The following is a 12,416-nucleotide window of genomic DNA, read 5'->3' on the forward strand; positions in this document are numbered from 1 at the left end:
ATATAGAATTAAGAGTATATTAGATTCTTGTTACTATACTTTATATATTTTTATTATCTTATTTTATTTTTTATTATATAGAACTCTTATAAATATTTATCACTAAGTTTAATAAACTTCAACAATTTCATATGTTCAATGTATAATAGTAATACTAACAAAAGCAAAAACGCATTATATGATTCCAAAGTAATGAAGGCATTTCGAATGATGATAAACTGAAATTAAAGAGTAGTGGATTCAATATCATGACTCATGAGTTTTACCTACCAATTAATTAGAACTTATTCGATTTTTCTGCTTTCTCCTATTGCTTTCTTCCTAAGTTTAGGTGAAATCCTATTATGTAATATCCCCCACAACCCTTATATACAAATTCAAAAGTCTTGGTTAGATGTTTAAACACGGTGGTATGATTATTACGGTTTATTAGAGAACACTTAAATCTATTTATGTAATTTTCTGTTTGTTTATTTGTAATATTTTAAAAAATAGTACAAGACTAAACGCATATCAGAACGGTGGTATGATAATTACGGTTATTAGAGAACACTTAAAATGTATAACAAAACTAATTAAATGTACAAAATCATCATAATTGGTTAGCACACTACGTTACACATGCAGATTAAATCTCTATATAATAACGAGTCAAACCCTTAATGTGGACACACTGTTGTAATAGGTTAGACGCACCACCGCATACATGTGTAGAAAACTAGTTACTACAACAAATCAAACCTGAAAAAATGGACTGGACTCGTTGTTTTGGATTGGACTCATCAAATCTGATAACTCGTTACATATAAAACCCGTACCACCACATACATTATATTAGATTGGACTCATCATTATTCATTGTATAAATAATAAATGTGCATCAGAATTAACTACAACAACGAATCAAATGCTGAACATAAACGCATGATTACAACGGGTAGACACAACACTACATTACTATTGATCAAACATAATTATAATAATAAAAATCTTATTAGTGGATGCATCGTTATAAGTTGAAAAGAAATGCATTATATTAACCTTTGTTAATGTAAGATATGTATAGATCAAAGAGCACAGAGCTGGATGCCAGTGACATATTTCTCAATGAATTAATTTAATTAAAAAATATATATACTTAGAGATCAAAAAGAACATGCAAGTTTTCTTAATGCAAACAGTTGATGTAACTTAGAACTAATTTTCTAATTTCAACCCCTTGTGCTATCAAATGATGACAAAACCAATTTGTTTGAATTTATATAAACTAAATGGTACAAATACAATTAGAGGTGCAAATGAGCCGAGCTGTTCGCGAGCTACTTGAGCTCAAATCGATAAAAAGCTCGAAACGAGCGTGCCAAGCTTTTTTGAGCTCTATCCAAGCTGAGCTCGAGCCGAGCTTTGACTCCTTTAAGGTACTACACGAGCTCAAGCCAAGCTTAGGCTCATTTAAGTTTTTACTTAAAATACTTAAAAACAATTAAAAATGTATAGAAGCTAACTAATATATCATTAACAAAACGAGCTCGAACTTTACGAAAAAAAGAGCTCAAAACAAGCTGAGCTCGAGCTCTCATAAGTCAAAACGAGCCACTCGAGACCAGGCTCAGCTCGGCTCATTTACACTCAATGACCCATACAATGGTGATGTATTAGTAATTTAGTAGGAAAAACGAAACGATAGTTAATATTTTTGGGTTTGTTTTTGTTCATCTGTTTTGGTCTAATCCTAAAAGACAACTTGGGGATCTTTCTGTGTCCAGCCCAGTAAAGTTGGGCTTTTTCAGAAAATAAAAAATCTCATCTGTGTGTGTCCAACTTGTACCAAATACCAATTATAGCTATTGGTGGGCAAAAAACCGAAACTAGTTCCTAAACCGAAACCCAACCGCTCTAGAAATCGGTTTGAAACTGAAGTGAATCATCGATTTATATATAGTTTGAGAATTCCTCGGTGAAATGGGCTAAAACCTAAATTAAATAAATACCGGTTTTGACTTTCTTTGCTTGAAACCGAACCTGTTTAGAACAAAAAATGATTCATGCACCTCTTGTAACAATTGCTTTAACTAAGCTACATTTCACAATTGCTACTACTTGCACCAAATGTCACTGAGGAAAACCCCATATTAACTAAAAATTTTAAACTGGATAATATAACCGAGTAAAACCCGAAATGAAATAAAATAAACGTGATTTTTAACAACATGTTAGTTCTTTTAATCCCACTCATCAGGCAACACTCTGTTAATTGCATACTTATTTAGTGAATGTTCTATTCAATATATTAGTCAAATGTATAATGTTCTAGTCAATAAGTGAGTCAAATGTAGTTATGCTCTAGTCATAGTAAAACATAAAAACACATACTAGTTAACTCTTATGAATTATCCGACTTAGATTTAGATAGTACAATCAAAATACTCTAACGCGACAATGGTCATACGCAGTTGGAATGTATAAAGGAGCATTCCATACTAAAAAACTAACATTTCGAACAAATCTACCATCAAACTTACCATAGTTCGGTTTGGAAAAACACGACAACCAAAGGACACATTAACGAAACAAAAACCAGCCGAGTGTTCTTCGATTTGATTACGAGGTTGATGAGTCATGGGGAGGAGGAAGAGGATACTTGATAGCATTCTTGAGGATTTTGTTTTGAGCCGCATGAGCAAGATCAATGCCGCATATATCAGCCAATCTAGTAAGGTATAACAATACATCTGATAGTTCTTCTCCCAAATGCTCCTTCTCTGATTCTTCCCAATCTTCCAACCCTCTTTTCACTTCTCCTTTCCATTGAAATATCTCTGATAACTCTCCCACCTCACCCACCTGCATACATTCCATTCGATTGCTTAAACTCTCAAAAATATTCGGGTTAATCGAATGATGCATGTTTCGGGTTTGCATTTAAATTAAATAATATTTTTTATACATTTATCATTGCAGTTTCTTCTCCTCTACTCACAACCAATTTCAACAAATATTAAAAAATAAATAGCGGCAAACAAACTATCTCCAAATTTACAAAAAAAAATCATTACTTTTTTTTTTCTTTTGTCTAGTCACAACCACTCACAACCACATTATATAATTTGCAAAATCTCCTCACAGAAAAGAAATGTAGGGAACAAACTTAAAATGCTCTTAGACGGCTGTGTTAGACCGCACGAATGGTTGTGGGGAGTGTTACAACTTACAACTTACAACACCATGAACATTTAATATCATATTCAAAAATAATATAATTTTGGATTTGTTACTGATGGCTTGAGTTTGTTGGTCAAACAAGCAAACTTCATCCTGAATTCTTTTTACTTATCGAAGTTCGCTTGTCACACCAGCGAACTCAAAAAACATTAATTATTAGATTTCCAACACAAAGCACAAAACATTTCTTTTTATAATAGTGGTCACCTGGTCGGTTAGCAAGGATTCTTGTAATTTTTTTTAATACAAGTTCAGTAACTAAATCATTAACTACTTAGAAAATATGAAATACTGTCTAAATTAAAGACAAAAAGCATGGAAATTAAACATGAAGACAAATATGAAAGTGATGAAATACCATGGCAAGGAGTAAGTTTCTAGGTGTATGATACTTTTCCCAGTCTCTAGCTTTAGCAAATTCTTGTAGTTTATGAGACAAATCCTTTAAACTTATGTCCCTATCTCCTTCTCCATCTCTAACTGTGATTAGAGTATTTTGGTCCTCACGGATGCATGCATGGCAGAGAGACCGATGGTCTGTCGCCATAGATGACTCGCGAGAGACGCTTATAGGTTTTGTAAGAGGGGGAGGAGAGAGAATTGGAGAAAAGTCAGTAGGCGTAGAGGGAGGGAGAATTGGTTTATGGGACAGACACGGGGAAGTGGCTGACGTGGAGGTCCGTGGAACTCCCCCAACTGCGGATGCTCTAATGGCATCCATTAATCCTCTAGGCTTGTGTCTCTTTACATAAAACTTTTCTTGCATATATAGCATGAAAAGAGAGGTTTTACAAGGTTTAGTTTGATTTATTGTGAGAATATTTTCAATTATTTTTAATTTGGAAAGGGAAGAAATGGTTGGAAAGGGAAGAAATGGTGCTATATCATTATGATTGGCTAGAATAAATTGTGTAGTCAAGATTCCTCACTCCATTATTCACTTTATTTTTATTCAAAAAGACTTGGTGTTCTCATTTAGTGTGAGAAATAAGTCTAGTCTAATATCATTATGTTTATCGTGCCATTAGAATATTTGAATTTGATGTTAGCGTGGATATTGATGATACGGTCACTAGACCATTTAGGAAAATATATTAATGGATATTTTATTGCTTGCATGCAGAATTATGATTATTTATATATATATCCTTGATGTTAAACATTTTAATAGTTTTCTAGTTTAACAAAGGACAATGGTTCTATGGTAGCTTTATGGTTTTCTTATGAGATGTTGTGGGTTTGAGTTTTGTTTGTGACAAAATGCCGAACGCTAGTCAAAGGTTTTACCACAATGGGTCTTTGGGCCTTGGGTTTATGCTGGAATTGGTGGTATACCGGGTCACCAGCACTGTCTCTGATTACGGGCGTGGTGACCTTCTGCCAATAGATATACCTGGATAGTCACACTTTGTTGGTTGTTTAAAAAAAAAGATGATTTCTAATCCAAGAAATAAAATGAAGTTCAAAGACTCGAGTTTGTAATTGATGCTTAAGATTTTATTTTATTATTTTTGAAGAATTCTTTTGAGATTAGAACTAAAATTCTAATCAATTCTACTTATGGAATGAGATATGTGAGTCTCTTAAAATATAAATAAAATTTATAATAAATGTGATTTTTAGTTAAGCCATAGAAATAAAAATAAAGAACAAAATGTAGGTTGAAATTTTTGGTTATTATGAGTAGTCGTAGTTAGAGATGAGCTCAGTCCGCTACTGAAAATCCTCAAATATGAGTACCGGTACTAAAGGTAAAAAGTTGGGAAAGTACAAGTATCGTACTGATTATAAAACCTCAAAAGATCGGTACAGAGGATACATGCGCCGATGCCGGTACCAGTACCTAATATCATTTGTTGATCTCGAGTCGTAGTTGGCTTTCTGGGCCAATAGCACGGATAATGGTTAAAATTTTGGATATTATAATTGCATGCTCAAAACCTGACTCAATGGAGTTTCCAGAGTAATCGGTTTCTACTTGATGGTGTTTTAAGTGAGTCAGGCTTAAAGAATTAAAATCAGTATAAACGATTGACATCTTATTTTAAAAAAAATCACTCATATATTAGGATAGTTCAAAACATCATCAAAAAAGATTATTGTGAGTAGTCACATTACACAATGCACACTACTCTAAAATCAAATATTCTTCATATCGTGGCTTTACCTTTACCTATTAAACCCAATGGCCCTCATCCCTCCATCAATAACCATGCTTTGTAAATTAAAGTCAGTGGCAGAACATGAGCATCTATGTCATAAGGTCACATTATAAATTCTTTTAAATAATGTTAAAAAAACATGTTTTCTTTTATTAAAAAATAAACTTATAGTTCAAATGTTCATATTTTCTCTAATAAAATTCACATTTTCCTTCTTAAAACTTATGTTTTTATCACAAGAATTTAGAAAGCCCAACTCGTATTGAGTTGATACTTTCAACAAAGGAATTATACCGTAGCATATGTTCATGTTAAATAAAGTTGTATGCTTAAGAGCAACCACAAGTTTTAAGATTATTCTAATTAATAAAGTTACTAATATTTTATTAACTATAAAAGCCACTCAAGTTTTAATATGATTTTTTATAGTTATTTAGATTGAAATACCTAAAAAGAAAAGTCACAAACTTAACTATCATTTAGTGATTTTTCAACAGTTATCTTCTACTTCATTTTAAACTTGAAAAAGAAAAAACATACCACATAGTAACCGAGTTTACTATGTTGTATCTTCTCATAGTTTTAAACTTGAAAAAAAAAACTTTAATGCGGTAACCGAATTGAGGGAACTTCATTTCCGTCCTTATTGTTTTTGTTTCTTTTTTTAATTTCCGTTATCGTGGTTTCATTTTCTTGTCATTTCAGTCTAAATCACTAACTCTTTATAACAGTATATACTAAGTTTATAACGGAGTTAGTAATTTGGATTGAAATGACAAGAAAATAAAACAACGATGACAGAAATGATATAAAAGGAGTTTTAGATGAAAGTGAACAAAAAAAAGAGGAAACCATAAGAATGGAAATGACAGTTATTTCAATAGGCAATATTAAATTTTGAGTTATTTTTTTTTGTAAAAGTTATTTTAATTGATTTTAATAAAACACTGTCATAGGGGTGGCAATCTTGATCCAAACCCTTTCAAATGAGTCAATTTGAGTTGTTTTAAAAGTTAAATGAGTTGGTCTGGGTAAAAGGTTTTAAATAAATTGGTCAAAATGAGTTATTTGAAATTCTATCGTTTTATTTTCGGGTCAAAATAGGTCGACAAGTTCAAAGAAATGGGTCGATGTGGGTTAGTGTCATAAGGAAATGTGACAGGTTTCGGATCGGAACGGGTTTTCGTACAAGACAGGTTTCGGCACGAAACGAGTTTCAGATCGAAACGGGTTCGGTTCAGGTTTCAAGTCAACACGAGTTTTCACCCATGACGTGTTAGGTTTTGGTTTCTTTTGTTTCTTTCTGGTCGATTCCGGACTTGTTTTTGTTCGTTTTTTCGGTTTTGTTTTTGTTCGGTTTAAATTTTTTTAGTTTCGTTTTGATTGATTTTTTCGATTTCAATTGATGTGGTCCGGGTTTGGCTTTTTGTTTCTTTATTTCATTTTCGTCGATTCTTTCGGTTTCGGTTCGATTCTAAATGTTTTTTTATGGAACGAGGACAACGTATGAAACATTTTAGTGTTTTTACTTTTTTTGTTTATGATTTATATTTTGAGTTATAATTATTTTCTTATTATTTTTGAATATTTTTTTGAGGGTTTTTGATCTTAATAGAAAACCCTTCAAAAAATTTCAAAAAAAATAATTAAAAAAATCATAACTTAAAATATAAGTAAAAAACGAAAAATCTAAAAAAACTAAAATGTTTCCGCCGTTATTCTCGTTCACAAAAAAAAAAAAAAGAAACTCAAAACCCGGTTTGACCCTAACCTATTTTGACCCAAACAACCCTTTTTTTAATTGACTCGTTTTGACCCAAACTCATTTTGACTCATACTTGTTTTTACCTATGACTCATTTCAACCCATGACTCGTTCGACCTAACTCAACCCATTTGCCACCTCTAAACACCGAAGAAAGTTGTTTATCATTGTTACATTTTAATATTCATTACAGTAAAGGGGAAAATTGCTTATTCCTTTTTCAATTTGTCAAAAACGACTTCTAACTTAACTTTGTTATTTTCTTAGTCCTTTTTTTGTATTAATGGTGATTTTTTTATTATTTTATTTCTTGTTGTATGTGGAATTTGTGCCCAAGACATTTTCCTCTTACTCGAAGCATTCTCAGCCCATTCTCTATATTTGTGTGAGAGGGTTTTGTAAATTATATGGTATGGTTATGAGTGGTTGTGAGTAGAGGAGACAGGAAATGTTATATGAGAAAGTTAAATTTGGTGTTTCACTGTTCATGCCGTATAATATTTTAATATTTTCTAAAAGTGGTTGTGAGTGAAAGAGAGAGAAAAGATAATGATAAAGGTATAAAAAATATTATTTAATTAAACAGAAGAGAGAAAATACAGTGATTTTTAGTGTAATTATATAATATATATATAAATATATGGTAGGGAATGGGCTGGGAATGCTCTCAGGTGTTTAATCCTTGTTATTTTCTATTTAAGCTAATTAATATCAAATTGTTGTAAGAATAATTTAATGAAACTTTTATTGTGGAGAAAATTATTTGGATTATTCCTCTCTCAATATTAAATTTGTATTTTGTTGATTCTTAAGTCATATAACGATGCGCAAGTGTAACACATGCTAGAATAAAACCGTATTTTTAAGTCAACATAAACATAAAGAGTCTATCATACATTCATGAACATAACCCAAAGTCATAACACACTTTATAAGCTACATCAGCCCAACTCGGCCAGCTAGCCCAATCTATTTTACGCGTATGTTAGACTAATCTTGCATAAGTGTGTGGGACAATTTGTCGTATTTACAAAACCTAAGGGTTTTTTAGTTAGTATTCTCATGGTTTAGTCTAATAACTAATAAGGATTGTTAATTAATAATGAATAAGGATTAGTAGGTCTATAAATACGGTTATCTGTCAACATTATATATAATATATTTGTATGGACCTATGTTGCACGGAAACGCCACCCGGGTGCCGTACCCCGTCCCGGAAACTCGCCGGGGACGGAAACGCGGTCGGGGACGGCTAGAAACGTTTCTTGACCGTATCCGGGATGTTGGGGACGGTCGTTGACCGATTCCAAAATTCGAATCTTATTTCGAAACGTTTCCTGAACGTCGGGGACCATTATTAAACGCTTCCGGAAGTTAAAGGGTGTTTCCAGACCTTATCCGATGAATTCCGACGCGACATACAGTATTTTCCGGCGCTGGAAAACGGATGAAGAGGATGAAGGAAGAAGAAGAAGAAGGCGGCTGCTTATTAAATTAGGTTTAGGTTTAGGTTTAGGTTTAAACAATAAACCTCCTAATCTTTCAATTGTTTGCATTTAGTCCCTAAATAGTATTAAATTAGGTTATGTATTTTAACATTTAACCCTCACTATCTAGACTAGCTTAAATGACATTATATATAAATAAAAATTATATACTTATTTATTTGTTACTAGTAATTAATTACCTATGTATATATATATATATATTAATTTTTTATATGTATTTATTGTTGTACCCGTGCCGTACTCGTTTCTTGATTTTTTGAGTTTTGCCGTTTCCTGTTCTCGTACCCGTGCCCGTTTCCCGTTCCCGTACCAGTTCCCGTGCAACATAGGTATGGACCACTTTAAAATTCAAAACCTAAATTTGTATAAGGCTGTGTTTTATTTATTTCATGAAAAAAGCCTCTTGAAAATCTTGTAAATATAAGAAGGCTAACCATTCACATATAGTAAATTGATTTAGACATGACAACAATTTTACCTTAGCTTTGTGATATGGAATCCAATACCATCTTGAATATGTGTTCTTTTCGTTTGTTTATAAAATATAATACATTTTAGTATTTAGTGATACAAAAACAGACGCCCAAAAATTTCCTAACGCGTGAAAAGAATTTTCGAATACGTCACTATATGAACAAACAAAATTAAGCACCTATGATGACATGTGCAAACTGTTAATTGTTTTGTTACATATAGAAGGTGTACATTCTCCCTCCTATGTATTGAGAAGTAAGTAATGTGTGTTTTTTACATCCAGATCTAATATTCTGATCGAAATCAACGACAATGGCGAAAAATATTATTATTTGCTTGGTATTCTTCTTCATGTTTCTTACAAACCTTTCGAATGGAGAGGACCTTCAGAAAACCTGTGATAAGGCTATTGGTAATATTTTTTTATGAAGTCTAGTTTTCTTAACTATGATTATAATCTTTGAGCTTAATATTATTTTGTACCTAGACAAGTTAGTCATTTTGGTTTTTGTTTCCAAGTAGGTACTGGGATGACTTCCTACTACTATGATTATAACCCAAGCAAATGTCGAACGAAGCCGTGTATAAAAATGTGCCTAGAGATCGTCCCTGGTTATGCCGAGCTGAGCTTATCGGCTTGTAGAGGCACCAAGTGTGTTTGTTGTGCTCATCAAAACAGTCTAGAGGCGCCCCTAGCTTCTTCGGATGGGGGTCGACTGCGCCCCATGATTTTTTTTTTTTTTACCTTTTTAAGTATGTGTGTGATTAATTCGCAGTGACCGTATATGTTTTAATCCTTCGTCTAGTGAGTTTTTCTTTATTAGCATTAAGAGTGTGTGAATTAAAAGAAGAAGGATGTAAATGGTTGTCACCGGAAGTTAATTGTAGGGGTTAATTATGAACATTGAGTGGTTTGAAGATGTAGTACATCATAGGAGAAAGGGTAGTTTTGTAATTCATCCCACTTAAACGATTATAATTATTAGTTTTATCTTTCATAAAATATAATGAGTACATCAAAAGTAACCGGTGAATTTTTCATTCGTCATAACGCATAAAATGTATATATTTTGTGGTTTTTTTTTGAACTAGTTGAACGGATGGTCCATTCGGTTTATCTAAATTGTAAATACAATTACAGGCCCTATGTTTTTGGCGTGGTTTGATGATTACATCTCCAATGCTAGTTAACCACCATCGCCACGACCAACCACCACAACCAAAACCACTCGATGGTCTTGACCACCACTGTCGTCGCCACCACCATCGCTGCCATCATCGTCACCGCCACCATGCATGAGTATTGTTATGGTATAGAATGACTTTCAACTTTGTTATTTTTTTTTTACAGAATTACAGAAATTGTCCTTTATGTTTGTATCAAATTTCAGTGATTGTCATTTATCTTTAAAAGTAACATAATTTGTACTTTACGTTTTCAAATGTTACACCGTTTGTCCTTTTGACCTAACCTAGTTAGTTTTTCTCGTTAAATCTGATCATGTGAGTTGCACACGAGGGCAAGTTCGTCAATTTACGTATTTATTATTAAAAAACATTTGATGATTAAATTAATTAAAAATATAATACATTCACACACAAAAGATTCTCTCTCTCTCTCTCTCCCTTTCACCCACCTACAAACCACCACCACCCACCTCCAAACCACCACCTGGAAACAATCTCCGGCAACCACCCTGTCCCCTAAAGCACCATGGCCCCAACCACCGGCCACTTCTTGACCCATCTGGTGTATAAATGACAACGGCCAAAATTCCGGCATCGATTTCCCGGCCAAAATCTTTGGCAAAGCTTTCGCAACCACCACCATCTTCCTCATCAACTTCCGTTTACCAACTGTTTCTATAGATCTAAAATTCCGGCACCGATTTGTCGGCCAAAATCTTCTTGCCGATCACTATGATGACGCCGGACCACCACCACCTCAACAGTCCCCGATTAGACCGAAACATAGTGAACATGCTTCAATTATGGTTTTGATTTGGCTGATATAGAATGAATGGACTTAGATTAGACTCTCGATTTGGCCGGAAGACGGTGAACGAGCTTCAATTAGGGTTCCGATTAACCGGCATACGATGAATAGACTTTGATTTAACGGTGATTGCCTTCCTTTATTCAAATTAATGCGACGAGAATGAAGAGGGTTGCAGTGGTGGTGGTGGCGGCTGGGAAAGAGAGTGGTAGAGAAAACAATGGTGTGTAGGACAGTTGTGGTGGTGGTGGGTTCCGGTGGTAGTGTTGGTGGCTCGTCGGAGAAGACGGTGGTGGTGGACTGGTGCTCCTCGGAGATGAAGATATGTGGCTGCAGTTGTATTCTTTTAATTATTAAAATATTTTTTTAATAAAAGGGTAAAATTATTTAACATGGAAAACTAACTGAGTTAGGGCTAAAGGACGAATGGTGTAACATTTTGAAAAGTAAAGTGTAAATTATGTTAGTTTTAAAGATAAATGATAACCACTGAAATTTGGTGTAAACATAAAGGACAATTTATGTAATTCTGTCATTTTTTTAATCTTAATGTATTAGATCTCTAAGGCCGGGACATAACCCATTGCAGCCCAAACCTCTTCTGACTTGGGCCAACTCCCATGTATGCACATGACCCAGAAAAAAGTCAAGAATCGAGTCGGTAGGGACCGGTTAAAGGTATGATCGGATTTTTGACTGGGTTTTCCGGGTATTTATCGCATTTTGGCCGGGTAGGGTGCAAGTTTTGACTGGTTAAAAGTGGAACGGTTTCAGTTGGTTCTGGTCTGTCACGATTTTTCTAAGGAACCGATACCTGGTTCGTACCACCGGGTCCGAAACTGAGTCACATGTAAGAAGTTTTTAAGAAATAAACTTATGGTGATAAACCAGTTATGATTGTCTACTCTATGACGAGTTATAACATTAATTAGTTATATATATATATATATATATATATAAATGAGAAGTTTGGTGCCGCTAACCAGGTGCGACATCAAACTTGTCCATACCATTTTGCCTGTCTATTTTTGTATTGGTAGCATAGCGAATGTGACGAGAACCGACCTAACGTCAATTTTTGTTTACGTGATAGAAACAGATTGAATTCGTGTAAACTCACTGCATCAACGTCCGGGACTGACAATGCTAGGGCTTTGATGTAATAGGTTTTTTTGTTCTGGTACCATAACGAATATAACGAAAAGCAACCATAAAAAACTAACCAAATTTGCGTAAGTTAGTGCCTTTTGTTTTGGTTCCAGCGCCACCGTAACGAAAACCGACCAACTG

Source organism: Bidens hawaiensis, unplaced genomic scaffold, assembly GCF_021521415.1.
Source record: "Bidens hawaiensis isolate Kalapana, Puna unplaced genomic scaffold, B.hawaiensis_p1.1 tig00000458_1, whole genome shotgun sequence".
Classification (NCBI taxonomy): Eukaryota; Viridiplantae; Streptophyta; class Magnoliopsida; order Asterales; family Asteraceae; genus Bidens; species Bidens hawaiensis.